This window comes from Cryptomeria japonica, unplaced genomic scaffold (assembly GCF_030272615.1).
Source record: "Cryptomeria japonica unplaced genomic scaffold, Sugi_1.0 HiC_scaffold_185, whole genome shotgun sequence".
In the NCBI taxonomy this organism is placed as follows: Eukaryota; Viridiplantae; Streptophyta; class Pinopsida; order Cupressales; family Cupressaceae; genus Cryptomeria; species Cryptomeria japonica.
Window position 1 is genome coordinate 185,001 of NW_026729007.1, and position 22,500 is coordinate 207,500.

Consider the following 22,500-nt stretch of genomic DNA (forward strand, 5'->3'; position numbering starts at 1 on the left):
TCGTCGGGGTGGGCACCTTGGCTGGGTTTGCCCCGGCTGCGCTCCGAAGCGGGGTTATTGGAGCGCCGCCTCTTTTTTTGTCGGAGCGTTTGGTGGGGTTTCTCGCATTGGCTCTTCCGAGGCCCGGTTGCCACCCTGGCGCGCACGAAGTCGGAAGTAGGGTTAATTGCCCGGGTGCGCACCTTTGCCAGGGTGGGCACCTTACCTGGGCTGCGCACCAGGGCGGGCTCAAGATGGCACGCGCGTTCCGTTTTTTTCACTATCTTTCAAAACGGAAATTTTAAAATCTCCTTTTTTTTTTGCCTTTTCTGGAAATTAGTGAAGGCAGCGCATCAAAGGTGCGCACCTCGCTGCCCACCTTGGTGTGCTCTGAGGTGCGCACCCGGGAGCGCTACGAAGTGTGCTCCAAGGTGCGGCGTGCACGTTGTCGGAGCCCGGTTTGCCCCGGGTGCGCACCTCGCCTGCACCTTGGCCGGGGTGGGCACCTTGGCTGGGTTTGCCCAGGGTGCGCTCTGAAGCGGGGTTACTGGAGCGCCCCCTCTTTTTTTGTCAGAGCGTTTGGTGGGGTTTCTCGCATTGGCTCTTCCCAGGCCCGGTTGTTGGGTGCGCTCCCACCCTGGCGCGCGCGAAGTTGGAAGTTGGGTTAATTGCCCGGGCGCGCACCTTCGCCAGGGTGGGCACCTTGGTGCGCACACCTTGGCTGGGCTGCGCACCAGGGCGGGCTCAAGATGGCACCAGCATTCCCTTTTTCTCACTATCTTTCAAAACGGAAATTTTAAAATCTCGTTTTTTTTTTGCCTTTTATGGAAATTAGTGAAGGCATCGCATCAAAGGTGCGCACCTCGCTGCCCACCTTGGTGTGCTCCGAGGTGCCCACCACGGTGCGCAACGCCGGTGCGAACCCGGGAGCGCCCCGATGTGTGCTCCAAGGTGCGGCGTGCACGAAGTCGGACCCCGGTTTGCCCCGGGTGCGCACCTCGCGTGCACCTTGGTGCGCACACCTTGGCTGGGTTGCGCGGCCTGGTGGGCACCATGGTGCGCACCAAGGAGCGCTCCGAAGTGTGCTCCAAGGTGCGGCGTGCACGAAGTCGGAGCCCGGTTTGCCCCGGGTACGCACCTCGCGTGCACCTTCGCCGGGGTGGGCACCTCGGCTGGGTTGCGCGCCCTGGTGCGCACCAAGGAGCGCTCCGAAGTGTGCTCCAAGGTGCGGCGTGCACGAAGTCGGAGCCCGGTTTGCCCCGGGTGCGCACCTCGCGTGCACCTTCGGCGGGGTTGCGCGCCCTGGTGGGCACCATGGTGCGCACCAAGGAGCGCTCCGAAGTGTGCTCCAAGGTGCGGCGTGCACGAAGTCGGAGCCCGGTTTGCCCCGGGTGCGCACCTCGCGTGCACCTTCGGCGGGGTTGCGCGCCCTGGTGGGCACCATGGTGCGCACCAAGGAGCGCTCCGAAGTGTGCTCCAAGGTGCGGCGTGCACGAAGTCGGAGCCCGGTTTGCCCCGGGTGCGCACCTCGCGTGCACCTTCGCCGCGGTGGGCACCATGGCGTGCACGAAGTCGGAGCCCGGTTTGCCCCGGGTGCGCACCTCGCGTGCACCTTCGCCGGGGTGGGCACCTCGGCTGGGTTGCGCGCCCTGGTGCGCACCAAGGAGCGCTCCGAAGTGTGCTCCAAGGTGCGGCGTGCACGAAGTCGGAGCCCGGTTTGCCCCGGGTGCGCACCTCGCGTGCACCTTCGCCAGGGTGGGCACCTCGGTGCGCACACCTTCTCAATGTTTTCTTGCCTTTTCTGGAAATTGGTGAAGGCAGCGCATCAAAGGTGCGCACCTCGGTGTGCTCCGAGGTGCGAACCCGAGAGCGCTCCGAGGTGCCCACGAAGTCGAAAGTCGGGTTAATTGCATTGTTTTCCCCGGGTGCGCTCCGAGGTGCGCAACATCGGCGCGCACCAAGGAGGGCTCCGAAGTGTGCTCCAAGGTGCGCACGATGGCGTGCACCTCTGGTGCGCACGATTCGGAGCTCGGTTTGACCGGGGTGCGCACACCTTGGCTGGGTTGCGCACCTTTTGTGCGCTCCAAGGTGCGCACGAAGTCGGAGCTCGGTTTGCCCCGGGTGCGCACCTTCGCCAGGGTGCGCACCTTGATGCGCACGCCTTGGCTGGGCTGCGCACCTTGGTGGGCGCCATGGTGCGCACCTTTCGTGCGCTCCAAGGTGCGCACGAAGTCGGAGCTCGGTTTGCCCCGGGTGCGCACCTTGGTGGGCGCCATGGTGCACTCCGAGGTGCCCAAGATTGGTGCGCACCAAGGAGCGCTCCGAAGTGCGCTCCAAGGTGCGCGCGAAGTCGAAAGTTGGGTTAATTGTCCGGTTTGCCTCGGGTGCGCACCTTGCGTGCACCTTCGCCAGGGTGGGCGCCTTGGTGCGCACACCTTGGCTGGGCTGCGCACACCTTGGCACCCGCGTTTCCTTCATTTTAAATTTTTTTTTTTTACAATCTCTCAAGTGGGAAATTCTATAATCTCAACTTTTTTTGCCTTTTCAGGAAACTTTTGAATGGAGCGCATCATTGGTGCGCTCCGAAGTGTGCTCCAAAGCTCTCTCCAGCTGCGTGCACCTGCCCCGGCCGCGCACCCGGCCCCGCCCAGCTTCGCTCACCTGTCCCGGGCGTCTGGTGCGGAACCTTAGAGTAAGAAACATCACCGTGCACCTTGGCCAACGTGCGCGACTCGACCGAGCGCGCACTGGCCGAGGTGCACACCGATTTCACCTGGGTGCGCGCGCAGCACCTCGGGCGCACCGGGGTGCGCGCACAACGCCCGGGTTGCACCGTGGCCTGTGTGCTCGGGGCGCCTCGGGTGCGCGCTCGGTGTCGCCCCCGCGCGCGCGGTAGTGCGGGCAGCGCACCCCGGCCCGGCCCGGCCCCGACGAGAACGCAAACGGGCAAAAGGTTTATTCAAATAGCATTGCGATGCCCGGCGAAAAACTAAAAAAGGGTGCAACACCGGGACTTCCCGGGAGGTCACCCATCCCAGTACTACTCCGGCCCAAGCGCGCTTAACTGCGGAGTTCTGATGGGATCCGGTGCACTAACGCTGGTATGATCGCACCCGTTATGAGCTTGTCGCAGTGTGTACTTAGCAAACCGCGACCCACGTGCGAATCCACCCCGGCCACCCACCCCCGTCGAGGTGCACACCCTCCCTCGCGAAGTGCGCCCCGTTCGCCAAGTGTGAGCCCTGCCCGGGTGCGCGCACCTTGCTAGGGCGTCGGGTGTGCACCCGGCCCGGCCTACGTGCGTGCACCTGTAGGGGGCGTCGTGTGCGTGCAGTGTCCCGTCTGCAACGCGGTGCCCACACACCACCTCGGGCGCAACGACCTGCGCTCACATGTGGGCCGAGTGCACCTTGGTGCATGTTCGGGGCGCCTCGGGTGCACGCTCGATCTTGCCCCGGTGCACCAAGGCGCTCGGTTTGCCCCGGGTGCGCACTTGGTGCAAGGTGGGCACCCAAAATAGGGATCAAGCACCAAAACACAAGTTTCGGGATGCAAAATGGGACCCAAGGACCACAAATGCGTTCCAAGACCCATGATGGGTCCACGAGAACAAAAATGTGTTCCGAGACTTAATAAACAAATATTGGGTTTTAGGAGAAGAAACATGCTCTGATGCCCAAAACGAGAATCGACCCCGAAAAGGCCACAGGCCAAAAGTGGGATGCGAGACAAAAAAAAATGGGACCCGAGGACCAAAATTGGGTTCCCAGGTCGAAGACAGGGCAACCGGACAAGAAACGACCTCTAAGGCTCGAAATGAGTCCCGACGACTAAAACTTGACAAGAAGCACCCATCAGGCACCCAACTCGACACCCATGGGATGCCGACCCACCCGGGCTTCCACCTAGCACACCTTGGCACCCACCCACCCTCGCACCCAACCTCGCACCCAACTTAGCACCTTTGAACCCACATTGGCACTCACCCTGACCCTGGCACCTTGGAACCCACATTGGCACTCACCTTGACCCTGGCACCCACCTTTGCACTCACCTTGGGACCCACCCTGGCTCCCACCTCGGCACCCACCCAGACACCCACCTTGGTTCCTTGGCACCCACCTTGGATCCTTGGCACCCACCCCGACACCCACCTTGGCACGCAACTTGGCTACTTGCCACCCACCTTGGCTCCTTGACGCCCACCCCGACAACCACCCCGTGACCTACCCTGGCTAGGGTTGGTGCACACCCACCCTGGTGCCCACCTTGGCACCCACCCTATGACCCACCTTGGCACGCACCTTAGTACCCACCCCGTTACCCACCCTAGGACCCACCCCGTGACCCACCTTGGCCAGGGTGGGTGCCTTGGTGCGCACAACTTGCCTGGGCTGCACACCAGGGCGGGCTCAAGATGGCACCCGCGTTCCGTTTTTTTCACTATCTTTCAAAACGGAAATTTTAAAATCTCATTTTTTTCTTTTTTTTGCCTTTTCTGGAAATTAGTGAAGGCAGCGCATCAAAGGTGCACAATGCTGGTGCGAACCCGGGAGCGCTCCGATGTGTGCTCCAAGGTGCGGCGTGCACGAAGTCCGAGCCCGGTTTGCCCCGGGTGCGCACCTCGCGTGCACCTTCGCCGGGGTGAGCACCTTGGCTGGGTTGCGCGCCCTGGTGCGTACCAAGGAGCGCTCTGAAGTGTGCTCCAAGGTGCGGCGTGCACGAAGTCGGAGCCCGGTTTGCCCCGGGTGTGCACCTCGGGTGCGCACCTCGCGTGCACCTTCGCTGCGGTGGGCACCTTGGCTGGGTTGCGCGCCTTGGTGGGCACCATGCAGTGCACGAAGTCGGAGCCCGGTTTGCCCCGGGCGCGCACCTCCGCCAGGGTGGGCACCTTGGTGCGCACAACTTGCCTGGGCTGCGCATCAGGAAGGGCTCAAGATGGCACCCGCGTTCCGTTTTTTTCACTATCTTTCAGAACGGAAATTTTAAAATATCGTTTTTTTTTGCCTTTTCTGGAAATTAGTGAAGGCAGCGCATCAAAGGTGCGCAACGCTGGTGCGAACCTGGGAGCGCTCCGATGTGTGCTCCAAGGTGCGGCGTGCACGAAGTCGGAGCCCGGTTTGCCTCGGGTGCGCCCTGGTGGGCACCATGGTGCGCACCAAGGAGCGCTCCGAAGTGTGCTCCAAGGTGCGGCCTGCACGAAGTCGGAGCCCGGTTTGCCCCGGGTGTGCACCTCGGGTGGGCACCTTGGTGCGCATGCCTTGCCTGGGCTGCGCACCAGGGCGGGCTCAAGATGGCACCCGCGTTCCTTTTTTTTCACTATCTTTCAAAACGGAAATTTTAAAATCTCATTTTTTTTTGCCTTTTTCTGGAAATTAGTGAAGGCAGCGCATCAAAGGTGCGCACCTCGCTGCCCACCACGGTGCGCAACGCCGGTGGGCACCCGGGAGTGCTTCGAAGTGTGCTCCAAGGTGCTGCGTGCACGTTGTCGGAGCCCGGTTTGCCCCGGGTGCGCACCTCGCGTGCACCTTCGTCGGGGTGGGCACCTTGGCTTGGTTTGCCCCGGCTGCGCTCCGAAGCGGGGTTATTGGAGCGCCGCCTCTTTTTTTGTCGGAGCGTTTGGTGGGGTTTCTCGCATTGGCTCTTCCGAGGCCCGGTTGCCACCCTGGCGCGCACGAAGTCGGAAGTAGGGTTAATTGCCCGGGTGCGCACCTTTGCCAGGGTGGCACCTTACCTGGGCTGCGCACCAGGGCGGGCTCAAGATGGCACGCGCGTTCCGTTTTTTTCACTATCTTTCAAAACGGAAATTTTAAAATCTCCTTTTTTTTTTGCCTTTTCTGGAAATTAGTGAAGGCAGCGCATCAAAGGTGCGCACCTCGCTGCCCACCTTGGTGTGCTCTGAGGTGCGCACCCGGGAGCGCTACGAAGTGTGCTCCAAGGTGCGGCGTGCACGTTGTCGGAGCCCGGTTTGCCCCGGGTGCGCACCTCGCCTGCACCTTGGCCGGGGTGGGCACCTTGGCTGGGTTTGCCCAGGGTGCGCTCCGAAGCGGGGTTACTGGAGCGCCCCCTCTTTTTTTGTCAGAGAGTTTGGTGGGGTTTCTCGCATTGGCTCTTCCCAGGCCCGGTTGTTGGGTGCGCTCCCACCCTGGCGCGCGCGAAGTTGGAAGTTGGGTTAATTGCCCGGGCGCGCACCTTCGCCAGGGTGGGCACCTTGGTGCGCAAACCTTGGCTGGGCTGCGCACCAGGGCGGGCTCAAGATGGCACCAGCATTCCCTTTTTCTCACTATCTTTCAAAACGGAAATTTTAAAATCTCGTTTTTTTTTTGCCTTTTATGGAAATTAGTGAAGGCATCGCATCAAAGGTGCGCACCTCGCTGCCCACCTTGGTGTGCTCCGAGGTGCCCACCACGGTGCGCAACGCCGGTGCGAACCCGGGAGCGCCCCGATGTGTGCTCCAAGGTGCGGCGTGCACGAAGTCGGACCCCGGTTTGCCCCGGGTGCGCACCTCGCGTGCACCTTGGTGCGCACACCTTGGCTGGGTTGCGCGGCCTGGTGGGCACCATGGTGCGCACCAAGGAGCGCTCCGAAGTGTGCTCCAAGGTGCGGCGTGCACGAAGTCGGAGCCCGGTTTGCCCCGGGTGCGCACCTTCGCCGCGGTGGGCACCATGGCGTGCACGAAGTCGGAGCCCGGTTTGCCCCGGGTGCGCACCTCGCGTGCACCTTCGCCGGGGTGGGCACCTCGGCTGGGTTGCGCGCCCTGGTGCGCACCAAGGAGCGCTCTGAAGTGTGCTCCAAGGTGCGGCGTGCACGAAGTCGGAGCCCGGTTTGCCCCGGGTGTGCACCTCGGGTGCGCACCTCGCGTGCACCTTCGCTGCGGTGGGCACCTTGGCTGGGTTGCGCGCCTTGGTGGGCACCATGCAGTGCACGAAGTCGGAGCCCGGATTGCCCCGGGCGCGCACCTCCGCCAGGGTGGGCACCTTGGTGCGCACAACTTGCCTGGGCTGCGCACCAGGAAGGGCTCAAGATGGCACCCGCGTTCCGTTTTTTTCACTATCTTTCAGAACGGAAATTTTAAAATCTCGTTTTTTTTTGCCTTTTCTGGAAATTAGTGAAGGCAGCGCATCAAAGGTGCGCAACGCTGGTGCGAACCTGGGAGCGCTCCGATGTGTGCTCCAAGGTGCGGCGTGCACGAAGTCGGACCCCGGTTTGCCCCGGGTGCGCACCTCGCGTGCACCTTGGTGCGCACACCTTGGCTGGGTTGCGCGCCCTGGTGGGCACCATGGTGCGCACCAAGGAGCGCTCCGAAGTGTGCTCCAAGGTGCGGCGTGCACGAAGTCGGAGCCCGGTTTGCCCCGGGTGCGCACCTCGCGTGCACCTTCGCCGCGGTGGGCACCATGGCGTGCACGAAGTCGGAGCCCGGTTTGCCCCGGGTGCGCACCTCGCGTGCACCTTCGCCGGGGTGGGCACCTTGGTGTGCAGACCTTGGCTGGGTTGCGCGCCCTGGTGGGCACCATGGTGCGCACCAAGGAGCGCTCCGAAGTGTGCTCCAAGGTGCGGCCTGCACGAAGTCGGAGCCCGGTTTGCCCCGGGTGTGCACCTCGGGTGGGCACCTTGGTGCGCATGCCTTGCCTGGGCTGCGCACCAGGGCGGGCTCAAGATGGCACCCGCGTTCCTTTTTTTTCACTATCTTTCAAAACGGAAATTTTAAAATCTCATTTTTTTTTGCCTTTTTCTGGAAATTAGTGAAGGCAGCGCATCAAAGGTGCGCACCTCGCTGCCCACCACGGTGCGCAACGCCGGTGGGCACCCGGGAGTGCTTCGAAGTGTGCTCCAAGGTGCTGCGTGCACGTTGTCGGAGCCCGGTTTGCCCCGGGTGCGCACCTCGCGTGCACCTTCGTCGGGGTGGGCACCTTGGCTGGGTTTGCCCCGGCTGCGCTCCGAAGCGGGGTTATTGGAGCGCCGCCTCTTTTTTTGTCGGAGCGTTTGGTGGGGTTTCTCGCATTGGCTCTTCCGAGGCCCGGTTGCCACCCTGGCGCGCACGAAGTCGGAAGTAGGGTTAATTGCCCGGGTGCGCACCTTTGCCAGGGTGGGCACCTTACCTGGGCTGCGCACCAGGGCGGGCTCAAGATGGCACGCGCGTTCCGTTTTTTTCACTATCTTTCAAAACGGAAATTTTAAAATCTCCTTTTTTTTTTGCCTTTTCTGGAAATTAGTGAAGGCAGCGCATCAAAGGTGCGCACCTCGCTGCCCACCTTGGTGTGCTCTGAGGTGCGCACCCGGGAGCGCTACGAAGTGTGCTCCAAGGTGCGGCGTGCACGTTGTCGGAGCCCGGTTTGCCCCGGGTGCGCACCTCGCCTGCACCTTGGCCGGGGTGGGCACCTTGGCTGGGTTTGCCCAGGGTGCGCTCCGAAGCGGGGTTACTGGAGCGCCCCCTCTTTTTTTGTCAGAGCGTTTGGTGGGGTTTCTCGCATTGGCTCTTCCCAGGCCCGGTTGTTGGGTGCGCTCCCACCCTGGCGCGCGCGAAGTTGGAAGTTGGATTAATTGCCCGGGCGCGCACCTTCGCCAGGGTGGGCACCTTGGTGCGCACACCTTGGCTGGGCTGCGCACCAGGGCGGGCTCAAGATGGCACCAGCATTCCCTTTTTCTCACTATCTTTCAAAACGGAAATTTTAAAATCTCGTTTTTTTTTTGCCTTTTATGGAAATTAGTGAAGGCATCGCATCAAAGGTGCGCACCTCGCTGCCCACCTTGGTGTGCTCCGAGGTGCCCACCACGGTGCGCAACGCCGGTGCGAACCCGGGAGCGCCCCGATGTGTGCTCCAAGGTGCGGCGTGCACGAAGTCGGACCCCGGTTTGCCCCGGGTGCGCACCTCGCGTGCACCTTGGTGCGCACACCTTGGCTGGGTTGCGCGGCCTGGTGGGCACCATGGTGCGCACCAAGGAGCGCTCCGAAGTGTGCTCCAAGGTGCGGCGTGCACGAAGTCGGAGCCCGGTTTGCCCCGGGTACGCACCTCGCGTGCACCTTCGCCGGGGTGGGCACCTCGGCTGGGTTGCGCGCCCTGGTGCGCACCAAGGAGCGCTCCGAAGTGTGCTCCAAGGTGCGGCGTGCACGAAGTCGGAGCCCGGTTTGCCCCGGGTGCGCACCTTCGCCGCGGTGCGCACCATGGCGTGCACGAAGTCGGAGCCCGGTTTGCCCCGGGTGCGCACCTCGCGTGCACCTTCGGCGGGGTTGCGCGCCCTGGTGGGCACCATGGTGCGCACCAAGGAGCGCTCCGAAGTGTGCTCCAAGGTGCGGCGTGCACGAAGTCGGAGCCCGGTTTGCCCCGGGTGCGCACCTCGCGTGCACCTTCGGCGGGGTTGCGCGCCCTGGTGGGCACCATGGTGCGCACCAAGGAGCGCTCCGAAGTGTGCTCCAAGGTGCGGCGTGCACGAAGTCGGAGCCCGGTTTGCCCCGGGTGCGCACCTCGCGTGCACCTTCGCCGCGGTGGGCACCATGGCGTGCACGAAGTCGGAGCCCGGTTTGCCCCGGGTGCGCACCTCGCGTGCACCTTCGCCGGGGTGGGCACCTCGGCTGGGTTGCGCGCCCTGGTGCGCACCAAGGAGCGCTCCGAAGTGTGCTCCAAGGTGCGGCGTGCACGAAGTCGGAGCCCGGTTTGCCCCGGGTGCGCACCTCGCGTGCACCTTCGCCAGGGTGGGCACCTCGGTGCGCACACCTTCTCAATGTTTTCTTGCCTTTTCTGGAAATTGGTGAAGGCAGCGCATCAAAGGTGCGCACCTCGGTGTGCTCCGAGGTGCGAACCCGAGAGCGCTCCGAGGTGCCCACGAAGTCGAAAGTCGGGTTAATTGCATTGTTTTCCCCGGGTGCGCTCCGAGGTGCGCAACATCGGCGCGCACCAAGGAGGGCTCCGAAGTGTGCTCCAAGGTGCGCACGATGGCGTGCACCTCTGGTGCGCACGATTCGGAGCTCGGTTTGACCGGGGTGCGCACACCTTGGCTGGGTTGCGCACCTTTTGTGCGCTCCAAGGTGCGCACGAAGTCGGAGCTCGGTTTGCCCCGGGTGCGCACCTTCGCCAGGGTGCGCACCTTGATGCGCACGCCTTGGCTGGGCTGCGCACCTTGGTGGGCGCCATGGTGCGCACCTTTCGTGCGCTCCAAGGTGCGCACGAAGTCGGAGCTCGGTTTGCCCCGGGTGCGCACCTTGGTGGGCGCCATGGTGCACTCCGAGGTGCCCAAGATTGGTGCGCACCAAGGAGCGCTCCGAAGTGCGCTCCAAGGTGCGCGCGAAGTCGAAAGTTGGGTTAATTGTCCGGTTTGCCTCGGGTGCGCACCTTGCGTGCACCTTCGCCAGGGTGGGCGCCTTGGTGCGCACACCTTGGCTGGGCTGCGCACACCTTGGCACCCGCGTTTCCTTCATTTTAAATTTTTTTTTTTTACAATCTCTCAAGTGGGAAATTCTATAATCTCAACTTTTTTTGCCTTTTCAGGAAACTTTTGAATGGAGCGCATCATTGGTGCGCTCCGAAGTGTGCTCCAAAGCTCTCTCCAGCTGCGTGCACCTGCCCCGGCCGCGCACCCGGCCCCGCCCAGCTTCGCTCACCTGTCCCGGGCGTCTGGTGCGGAACCTTAGAGTAAGAAACATCACCGTGCACCTTGGCCAACGTGCGCGACTCGACCGAGCGCGCACTGGCCGAGGTGCACACCGATTTCACCTGGGTGCGCGCGCAGCACCTCGGGCGCACCGGGGTGCGCGCACAACGCCCGGGTTGCACCGTGGCCTGTGTGCTCGGGGTGCCTCGGGTGCGCGCTCGGTGTCGCCCCCGCGCGCGCGGTAGTGCGGGCAGCGCACCCCGGCCCGGCCCGGCCCCGACGAGAACGCAAACGGGCAAAAGGTTTATTCAAATAGCATTGCGACGCCCGGCGAAAAACTAAAAAAGGGTGCAACACCGGGACTTCCCGGGAGGTCACCCATCCCAGTACTACTCCGGCCCAAGCGCGCTTAACTGCGGAGTTCTGATGGGATCCGGTGCACTAATGCTGGTATGATCGCACCCGTTATGAGCTTGTCGCAGTGTGTACTTAGCAAACCGCGACCCACGTGCGAATCCACCCCGGCCACCCACCCCCGTCGAGGTGCACACCCTCCCTCGCGAAGTGCGCCCCGTTCGCCAAGTGTGAGCCCTGCCCGGGTGCGCGCACCTTGCTAGGGCGTCGGGTGTGCACCCGGCCCGGCCTACGTGCGTGCACCTGGAGGGGGCGTCGTGTGCGTGCAGTGTCCCGTCTGCAACGCGGTGCCCACACACCACCTCGGGCGCAACGACCTGCGCTCACATGTGGGCCGAGTGCACCTTGGTGCATGTTCGGGGCGCCTCGGGTGCACGCTCGATCTTGCCCCGGTGCACCAAGGCGCTCGGTTTGCCCCGGGTGCGCACTTGGTGCAAGGTGGGCACCCAAAATAGGGATCAAGCACCAAAACACAAGTTTCGGGATGCAAAATGGGACCCAAGGACCACAAATGCGTTCCAAGACCCATGATGGGTCCACGAGAACAAAAATGTGTTCCGAGACTTAATAAACAAATATTGGGTTTTAGGAGAAGAAACATGCTCTGATGCCCAAAACGAGAATCGACCCCGAAAAGGCCACAGGCCAAAAGTGGGATGCGAGACAAAAAAAAATGGGACCCGAGGACCAAAATTGGGTTCCCAGGTCGAAGACAGGGCAACCGGACAAGAAACGACCTCTAAGGCTCGAAATGAGTCCCGACGACTAAAACTTGACAAGAAGCACCCATCAGGCACCCAACTCGACACCCATGGGATGCCGACCCACCCGGGCTTCCACCTAGCACACCTTGGCACCCACCCACCCTCGCACCCAACCTCGCACCCAACTTAGCACCTTTGAACCCACATTGGCACTCACCCTGACCCTGGCACCTTGGAACCCACATTGGCACTCACCTTGACCCTGGCACCCACCTTTGCACTCACCTTGGGACCCACCCTGGCTCCCACCTCGGCACCCACCCAGACACCCACCTTGGTTCCTTGGCACCCACCTTGGATCCTTGGCACCCACCCCGACACCCACCTTGGCACGCAACTTGGCTACTTGCCACCCACCTTGGCTCCTTGACGCCCACCCCGACAACCACCCCGTGACCTACCCTGGCTAGGGTTGGTGCACACCCACCCTGGTGCCCACCTTGGCACCCACCCTATGACCCACCTTGGCACGCACCTTAGTACCCACCCCGTTACCCACCCTAGGACCCACCCCGTGACCCACCTTGGCCAGGGTGGGTGCACCCACCCTGGTGCCCACCTTGGCACCCACCCATCCTAGCACCCAGCCTGTGACCGGGCTTGGAACCCAACCTTGCACCCGCACCCGTCTTGGCCAGTGTGGGTGCGCACCCATCCTGGCACCCACGTTGTGACACACCCTTTAACCCACGCACCCTAGCACCCACGTTGGCACCCACCTTGGAACCCAACCTAGCAACTTGGCACCCACCCCGTGACCCACCTTGGCATCCACCATAGCAGTCGCCGACTTGGCACCCACCTCGGCACCCACCTTGACACTTGTGGACCCACCTTGCCACTCACCCTAGCATCGACCCATCCTAGCACCCACCCTGGCACCTTTGCACCCTAGCACTCACCCATCCTAGCACCTAACCTGTGACCCACCTTGACACTCACCCTCGCACCCACCTTGGAACCCAACCTAGCACCCACCCACCCTGACACCAACCCTAGCACCTACCCACCCTTGCACCCACCCTGTGACCCATCTTGGCACCCACCCATCCTACCACTCAACCTATCACCCACCTTCTCACCCACCTTGGCATCCACCTTAGCACCCACCCACACTGGCACCTTGGCACCCACCTCGGGCAAGGTGGGTGCACACCCACCCTGGCACCCAATTTAGAACCCACCGAGCATGTTACCCACCTTGGCACCCACATTGCAGCCCACCCTAGTACCCACCCTATGACCCACATTGGCATCCACACCCTAGCACCCAGGCACCTCGACACCCGCCTTGACACCCACCCTAGCACTGAACCTGTGACCCACCTTGGAACTCACCCTAGAACCCACCCACCCTGTGAACCACCTTGGCATCCACCTTAGCACCCACCCACCTTGGCACCCACTCTAGCACTCACCCATCCTAACACCCAACTTGTTACCCACCTTGGCACCCGCCCTCGCGTCCACCTTGAAACCCACCCTAGCACCCACCCACGCAGGAGCCCACCTTGGCACCCAACCTAACACCCACGCATCCTGGCACCCAACTTGTGACCCACCTTGGAACCCACCCTAGTACCCACCTTTGAACCCACTATATCACCAACCCACCTTGGCACCCACCCTATGACCCTCTTTGGAATCCACCCTAGCACGCACCCACCCTGGCACCCACCATGGAGCGCACCCTAGCACCCACCCACCTCGGCACGCACCTCAACACCCACCTTGGTGTGCGCACTGCGCCAACCTCTCAAAGACCCTATGTGGTGCGCTCCAAAGTGTACACCTTTGGTGCGCTCCAAGGTGCGCACCTTTGGTGCACACCGAGGTGCACACCAAAGTGTGCACCGAGGTGAGCACCAAAGTGCACTCCAGGGTGCACACCAAGGCGTGCACCTTTGGTGCGGTCAATGCAAACGAATTCGGAAGTTGGGGTCGATGTCCTAATCGCTGCTGCAGACTACACGTATGAGAATCGGACAAATAGCTTTATATAGGGGAGGTGTTGCGTTTGATGGGTCGACTCCCCTGGTTGTGTGCACTGCACCAACTTCAAAGACCCTGTCTTGTTTAAGAAGTCAAAAGTTGGGGTGGATGTCCTAATCATTGCTGCAGTCTACGCATGTATGAGAATCAGACAAATAGCTTATATAGGGGAGGTGTTGCATTCGGTGGGTTGACTCCCCTGGTTGTGCGCACTGCGCCAACCTCAAAGACCCCGCATAGCAGAAGAAGTCGGAAGTCGGATTTTGGTGAGCACCAAGGCGTGCACCTTTGGTGCGGTCAACGCAGACGAATTCAGAAGTTGGGGTGGATGTCCTAATCGTTGTTGCAGGCTACACATGTATGAGAATCAGACAAATAGCTTATATAGGGGAGGTGTTGGGTTTGATGGGTCAACTCCCTTGGTTGTGCGCATTACGCCAACCTCAAAGACCTTGTTTTCGTTAAGAAGTCAAAAGTTGGGGTCAATGTCCTAATGGCTCCTGCAGGCTACACATGTATGAGAATCGGACAAATAGCTTATATAGGGGAGGTGTTGGGTTTGATGGGTCGACTCCCCTGGTTGTGCGCATTACGTCAACCTCAAAGACCTTGTTTTCGTTAAGAAGTCAAAAGTTGGGGTCGATGTCCTAATTGCTCCTGTAGACTACACATGTATGAGAATCAGACAAATAGCTTATATAGGGGAGGTGTTGGGTTTGATGGGTTGACTCCCCTAGTTGTTCGCATTACACCAACCTCAAAGACCTTGTTTTCGTTTAGAAGCCGAAAGTTGGGGTCGATGTCCTAATTGCTCCTGCAGGCTACACATGTATGAGAATCAGACAAATAGCTTATATAGGGGAGGTGTTGGGTTTGATGGGTCGACTCCCCTGGTTGTGCGCATTGCGCCAACCTCAAAGACCCTGCATTGCGGATGAAGTCGAAAGTCAGAGTTTGGTGTGCTACAAGGTGTGGTCGAAGGTGCTCACCTAGGTGTGCACCTTTGGAGCACAGGAAAAGTGCCCTCCAAAAGTGCGCACCTTTGGAGTGCACAAAAGTGCCCTCCAAAAGTGCGCACCTTTGGAGCGCAGAAAAGTGCCCTCCAAAAAGTGCCCTCCAAAAGTGCGCACCTTTGGAGCGCAGAAAAGTGCCCTCCAAAAAGTGCCCTCCAAAAGTGCGCACCTTTGGAGCGCAGAAAAGTGCCCTCCAAAAAGTGCCCTCCAAAAGTGCGCACCTTTGGAGCGCAGAAAAGTGCCCTCCAAAAAGTGCCCTCCAAAAGTGCGCACCTTTGGAGCGCAGAAAAGTGCCCTCCAAAAAGTGCCCTCCAAAAGTGCGCACCTTTGGAGCGCAGAAAAGTGCCCTCCAAAAAGTGCCCTCCAAAAGTGCGCACCTTTGGAGCGCAGAAAAGTGCCCTCCAAAAAGTGCCCTCCAAAAGTGCGCACCTTTGGAGCGCAGAAAAGTGCCCTCCAAAAAGTGCCCTCCAAAAGTGCGCACCTTTGGAGCGCAGAAAAGTGCCCTCCAAAAAGTGCCCTCCAAAAGTGCGCACCTTTGGAGCGCAGAAAAGTGCCCTCCAAAAGTGCGCACTTTTGGTGCGCACCAAGGCGCTGGTTCGGTCGTTGCAGGCGAGTTCGGAAGTTGGGGTCGATGACCTGAGCGGAGGTGCAAACTACACAGGTGTCGGAATCGGACAAATAGCTTATATAGGGGAGGTGTATGCTTCGATGGGTCGACTCCCCAGGTTGAGCGCACCGCGCCAACCTCAAAGACCCTACGGTATGGATGAAGTCGGAAGTTGGGTCCGATGACCGATTCGATTAGTAGGTATGCTCATGAGGTCGGAATTTGGGTCCGATGACCTGCCATGTGCAGGAAGGCGAATGTTGACACTGTGCGTTGCAAGGTGCACACCAAGGCGCTGGTGCGGTCTTTTTAGTCGAGTTCGGAAGTTGGGGTCGATGTCCTGATCGGAGGTGCAAGCTACACAGGTGTGGGAATCGGACAAATAGCTTATATAGGGGAGGTGTATGCTTCGTTGGGTCGACTCCCCGGGTTGAGCGCACCGCGCCAACCTCAAAGACCCTACGGTATGGATGAAGTCGGAAGTTGGGTCCGATGACCGATTCGATATGTAGGCATACTCGCGAGGTCGGAATTTGGGTCCGATGACCTGCCACGTGCAGGAAGGCGAATGTTGGCACTGTGCGTTGCAAGGTGCGCACCAAGGCGCTGGTTCGGTCGTTGGAGGCGAGTTCGGAAGTTGGGGTCGATGTCTTGATCGGAGGTGCAAACTACACAGGTGTGGGAATCGGACAAATAGCTTATATAGGGGAGGTGTATGCTTCGTTGGGTCGACTCCCCGGGTTGAGCGCACCGCGCCAACCTCAAAGACCCTACGGTATGGATGAAGTCGGAAGTTGGGTCCGATGACCGATTCGATATGTAGGCATACTCGCGAGGTCGGAATTTGGGTCCGATGACCTGCCATGTGCAGGAAGGCGAATGTTGGGACTGTGCGTCGCAAGGTGCGCACCAAGGCGCTGGTGCCGTCGTTGCAGTCGAGTTCGGAAGTTGGGGTCGATGTCCTGGTCAGAGGTGCAAACTACACAGGTGTGGGAATCGGACAAATAGCTTATATAGGGGAGGTGTATGCTTCGATGGGTCGACTCCCTGGGTTGAGCGCACCGCGCCAACCTCAAAGACCCTACAGTATGGATGAAGTCGGAAGTTGGGTCCGATGACCGATTCGATACGTAGGCATATTGGCGAGGTCTGAATTTGTGTCCGATGACCTGCCATGCGCAGGAAGGCGGAATTTGGGTCCGATGACCGAGTTGATGGCGTGCCATGCGCAGAAAGGCGGAATTTGGGTCCGATGACCGAGTTGATGTTGATGGCCCGCCATGCACAGGAAGGCGGAATTTGGGTCCGATGACCGATTTGAAGGCGTGCCATACGCAAAAAGGCGGAGTTTGGGTCCGATGACCGAGTTGATATTGATGGCCCGCCATGCGCAGGAAGGCGGAATTTGGGTCCGATGACCTGACATACGCATGGAGTCCGACTCGGGGGCCGATGTTCGATTCGATGACTTGCATTGTGGGTAAAGTCGGAAGTTGTGGTCTTTGACCCGATTCGATGACCAGACTTCGGCTGCTTGAGAATCGGACAAATAACTTATATAGGGGAGGTAGTGTTCTCGAGCATCCTCCCCCCGTGCCCGTTTATGTCGATTGATGCTGGTGCTCGACTGGTTGGAGCGCTCGGATGCAAAAATCTTGCACCAGGATTTATCGATTGTGATGGACACGGCAAGTCTCCTGATTGCTATGCAGGAGCTCATCGTGAATCTCTATGCGGCCTTGGTATGGACTCGACCTGCGGAATGGTTCGGCAATGGTAGTCGCTCCAACACGTCCTTGCAATGGCCACAGAGGTGATTCGACTAGAGCTCCAGTCTAGCTTTTGGGTTGCTTGGCGGACTGGTATAGCCGCGATCGAGTTCCGGCCATGAACGTTTTAGATAGCTCTTGGGCTTTCTGGGACGGAAGTCGGAAGTTTGGGCTGTTGTCCGATTTGATGACCATTCTTCGGATGTGTGAGAATCGGACAAATAACTTATATAGGGGACTGTGTTGTCTCACGCAGCCCCCTCCGTGCCCCTCTATCTCGACCGATGTTGGTGCTTGAAAGGGTTGGGATCGCTCGGATTTATAAACGTGCACCACCATTTGTCGAGTGTGAGGGACGCGGCAGGTCTCCTAAATGCTATGCGGGCGCTCTCTGAGAATCTCTATCCGGCCTCGACACAGACTAGTCTTGCTGAATGGTTTGGCACTGGTAGTCGATCCAACACGTCGTTGTTGTGGCCGCCTAGGCGATTCGATTCGAGCCCCCGTCTAGCTTTTGGGTTGCTTGGCGGATTTTGCCCTATCCGCAAGTGAGCTCGGTCCCTAAACGTTCGAGAAACCCGATTGCTATGCGCCGACTCTCTTTCTTGCGAGCCTCCATCTAGCTTTTGGGTCTCTACGGAACGGAAGTCGGAATCTGGGACCGTTGTTTGATTCGACGAGGCAGACTACGGTTGTGCGAGAATCGGACAAATAACTTATATAGGGGAGGTGTTGACTGGAGCATTCTCCCCCGTGCCCCTCTAACTCGACCAATGCTGGCGCTCGAACGGTGGTAGCGCTCGGATTTTCATTGAGCGCCAGCATTGGTCGATTTAGAGGGGCATGCGAGATTCCCGAATGCTATGCGAGGGCTCTAACGGAAATGTCTATTGGTTTCGGTATGGATGCAATTGCGAGTGGTTCGGCAAAGGTAGTCGTTCCGATGCGTCCATGTCGTGGCCAAATCGATAATTCGATTTGAGCCCTCGTATAGCATTTGGGTCTCTCGATGTGATTCCGCATTCCAGTCCCTTTGGGCACTGCTTGAGCCGCATCCCAGGGGGTTCCCTTCCCAATAATCTGCCTCGCAACCCGATTGCTATGCGGTGAGGCTCCTCGGCCGCCTCGGAACTATCTGTGTATCAGACGCATCGCGGGATAAGGGGTTGGCAACGGTAGTCGCCCCAAGCGCGTCCGATGCTTGGACCATTCCGAGGCGGCCCTGAAGCCTCTTCCGTCTAGCCGTTGGGTCCTTCTCGCCGCATCCCTCGCCTCGCACCCCGATTGCTATGCGGTGAGGCTCCTCGGCCGCCTCGGAACTATCTGTGTATCGGACGCGTCGCGGGATAAGGGGTTGTCACTGGTAGTCGCCCCAAGCGCGTCCGATGCTTGGACCATTCCGAGGCGGCCCTGAAGCCTCTTCCGTCTAGCCGTTGGGTCCTTCTCGCCGCATCCCTCGCCTCGCACCCCGATTGCTATGCGGTGAGGCTCCTCGGCCGCCTCGGAACTATCTGTGTATCGGACGCGTCGCGGGATAAGGGGTTGTCATTGGTAGTCGCCCCAAGCGCGTCCGATGCTTGGACCATTCCGAGGCGGCCCTGAAGCCTCTTCCGTCTAGCCGTTGGGTCCTTCTCGCCGCATCCCTCGCCTCGCACCCCGATTGCTATGCGGTGAGGCTCCTCGGCCGCCTCGGAACTATCTGTGTATCGGACGCGTCGCGGGATAAGGGGTTGTCACTGGTAGTCGCCCCAAGCGCGTCCGATGCTTGGACCATTCCGAGGCGGCCCTGAAGCCTCTTCCGTCTAGCCGTTGGGTCCTTCTCGCCGCATCCCTCGCCTCGCACCCCGATTGCTATGCGGTGAGGCTCCTCGGCCGCCTCGGAACTATCTGTGTATCGGACGCGTCGCGGGATAAGGGGTTGTCACTGGTAGTCGCCCCAAGCGCGTTCGATGCTTGGACCATTCCGAGGCGGCCCTGAAGCCTCTTCCGTCTAGCCGTTGGGTCCTTCTCGCCGCATCCCTCGCCTCGCACCCCGATTGCTATGCGGTGAGGCTCCTCGGCCGCCTTGGAACTATCTGTGTATCGGACGCGTCGCGGGATAAGGGGTTGTCACTGGTAGTCGCCCCAAGCGCGTCCGATGCTTGGACCATTCCGAGGCGGACCCGAAGCCTCTTCCGTCTAGCCGTTGGGTCCTTCTCGCCGCATCCTTCGCCTCGCACCCCGATTGCTATGCGGTGAGGCTCCTCGGCCGCCTCGGAACTATCTGTGTATCGGACGCGTCGCGGGATAAGGGGTTGTCACTGGTAGTCGCCCCAAGCGCGTTCGATGCTTGGACCATTCCGAGGCGGACCCGAAGCCTCTTCCGTCTAGCCGTTGGGTCCTTCTTGCCGCATCCCTCGCCTCGCACCCCGATTGCTATGCGGTGAGGCTCCTCGGCCGCCTTGGAACTATCTGTGTATCGGACGCGTCGCGGGATAAGGGGTTGTCACTGGTAGTCGCCCCAAGCGCGTCCGATGCTTGGACCATTCCGAGGCGGACCCGAAGCCTCTTCCGTCTAGCCGTTGGGTCCTTCTCGCCGCATCCCTCGCCTCGCACCCCGATTGCTATGCGGTGAGGCTCCTCGGCCGCCTTGGAACTATCTGTGTATCGGACGCGTCGCGGGATAAGGGGTTGTCACTGGTAGTCGCCCCAAGCGCGTCCGATGCTTGGACCATTCCGAGGCGGACCCGAAGCCTCTTCCGTCTAGCCGTTGGGTCCTTCTCGCCGCATCCCTCGCCTCGCACCCCGATTGCTATGCGGTGAGGCTCCTCGGCCGCCTTGGAACTATCTGTGTATCGGACGCGTCGCGGGATAAGGGGTTGTCACTGGTAGTCGCCCCAAGCGCGTCCGATGCTTGGACCATTCCGAGGCGGCCCCGAAGCCTCTTCCGTCTAGCCGTTGGGTCCTTCTCGCCGCATCCCTCGCCTCGCACCCCGATTGCTATGCGGTGAGGCTCCTCGGCCGCCTTGGAACTATCTGTGTATCGGACGCGTCGCGGGATAAGGGGTTGTCACTGGTAGTCGCCCCAAGCGCGTCCGATGCTTGGACCATTCCGAGGCGGCCCCGAAGCCTCTTCCGTGTAGCCGTTGGGTCCTTCTCGCCGCATCCCTCGCCTCGCACCCCGATTGCTATGCGGTGAGGCTCCTCGGCCGCCTTGGAACTATCTGTGTATCGGACGCGTCGCGGGATAAGGGGTTGTCACTGGTAGTCGCCCCAAGCGCGTCCGATGCTTGGACCATTCCGAGGCGGACCTGAAGCCTCTTCCCTCTAGCCGTTGGGGCTTTCTCGCCGCATCCCTCGCCTCGCACCCTGATTGCTATGCTGTGAGGCTCCTCGGCCGCCTTGGAACTATCTGTGTATCGGACGCATCGCGGGATAAGGGGTTGGCAGTGGTAGTCGCCCCAAGCGCATCCGATGCTTGGACCATTCCGAGGCGGCCCTGCAGCCTCTTCCGTCTAGCCGTTGGGACCATCTCGCCGCATCCCCCACCTCGCACCACGATTGCTATGCGGTGAGGCTCCTTGGCCGCCTCGGAACTATCTGTGTATCGGACGCATCGCGGGATAAGGGGTTGTCACTGGTAGTCGCCCCAAGCGCGTCCGATGCTTGGACTATTCCGAGGCGGCCCTGCAGCCTCTTCCGTCTAGCCGTTGGGGCCATCTCGCTGCATCCCCCACCTCCTCGGCCGCCTCGGAACTATCTGTGTATCGGACGCATCGCGGGATAAGGGGTTGGCAGTGGTAGTCGCCCCAAGCGCGTCCGATGCTTGGACTATTCCGAGGCAGCCCTGCAGCCTCTTCCGTCTAGCCTTTGGGGCCATCTCGCCGCATCCCTCGCCTCGCACCCCGATTGCTATGCGGTGAGGCTCCTCGGCCGCCTGGGAACTATCTTCGTATCGGACGCATCGCGGGATAAGGGGTTGTCACTGGTAGTCGCCCCAAGCGCGTCCGATGCTTGGACTATTCCGAGGCGGCCCTGTGGCCTCTTCCGTCTAGCCGTTGGGGCCATCTCGCCGCATCCCCCACCTCGCACCCCGATTGCTATGCGGTGAGGCTCTTCGGCCGCCTTGGAACTATCTTCGTATCGGACGCATCGCGGGATAAGGGGTTGTCACTGGTAGTGGCCCCAAGCGCATCCGATGCTTGGACTATTCCGAGGCGGCCCTGCAGCCTCTTCCGTCTAGCCGTTGGGGCCATCTCGCCGCATCCCCCACCTCGCACCCCGATTGCTATGCGGTGAGGCTCCTCGGCCGCCTTGGAACTATCTTCGTATCGGACGCATCGCGGGATAAGGGGTTGTCACTGGTAGTCGCCCCAAGCGCGTCCGATGCTTGGACTATTCCGACGCGGCCCTGTGGCCTCTTCCGTCTAGCCGTTGGGGCCATCTCGCCGCATCCCCCACCTCGCACCCCGATTGCTATGCGGTGAGGCTCCTCAGCCGCCTTGGAACCATCTTCGTATCGGACGCATCGCGGGATAGGGGGCTGTCACTGGTAGTCGCCCCAAGCGTGTCCGATGCTTGGACCATTCCTAGGCGGCCCTGAAGCCTCTTCCGTCTAGCCGTTGGGGCCTTCCCGCCCCATCCCTCGCCTCGCACCCCCGATTGCTATGCGGTGAGGCTCCTCGGCCGCCTTGGAACCATCTGTGTATCGGACGCATCGCGGGATAAGGGGTTGGCACTGGCAGTCGCCCCAAGCGCGTCCGATGCTTGGACCATTCCGAGGTGGCCCTGAAGCCTCTTCCGTCTAGCCGTTGGGGCCTTCCCGCCCCATCCCTCGCCTCGCACCCCGATTGATATGCGGTGAGGCTCCTCGGCCGCCTTGGAACTATCTGTGTATCGGACGCATCGCGGGATAAGGGGTTGGCACTGGTAGTCGTCCCAATCGCATCCGATGCTTGGACCATTCCGAGGCGGCCCTGCAGCCTCTTCCGTTTAGCCGTCGGGGCCTTCCCGCCGCATCCCTCGCCTCGCATCCCGATTCCTATGCGGTGAGTCTTCTCGGCCGCCGCGGAACTATACCTGTTATTGCTACTGCATCCTTCGGCTGGTAACCTCCTCTGCCGCCTTGGAACGTTCTCTTTGTCGGACGCGTCGCGGGATAAGGGGTTGGCACTGGTAGTCGCCCCAAGCGCGCCCGATGCATAGACCGCTCCGAGTCGACCTTGCTTTCAGCCTCTCACATGCATAGACCTCTCTGAGTCGACCCTGCAGCCTCTCACGTTTAGCCTTTGGAATCTCGCCTCACAACATGATTGCTATCCTTGATGCATCCCTTGCCTCGAGCCCTGATTGCTTTCTTGGCTGCATCCCTCCTCTCCTCACAGCCCGGTTGTCAT

General features: G+C 60.8%; 2 non-coding genes across 2 annotated transcripts; both read right to left on the reverse strand.

Annotated features, from left to right (window-relative positions):
* Positions 1 to 2,975: 2,975 nt before the first annotated feature.
* Positions 2,976 to 3,094, reverse strand: LOC131867829 (5S ribosomal RNA). Its single transcript, XR_009366361.1, has one exon. It is a non-coding gene; the product is annotated as a 5S ribosomal RNA (ribosomal RNA).
* Positions 3,095 to 10,911: 7,817 nt separating this feature from the next.
* On the reverse strand, positions 10,912 to 11,030 carry LOC131867835 (5S ribosomal RNA). Its single transcript, XR_009366367.1, has one exon. It is a non-coding gene; the product is annotated as a 5S ribosomal RNA (ribosomal RNA).
* Positions 11,031 to 22,500: the final 11,470 nt, after the last annotated feature.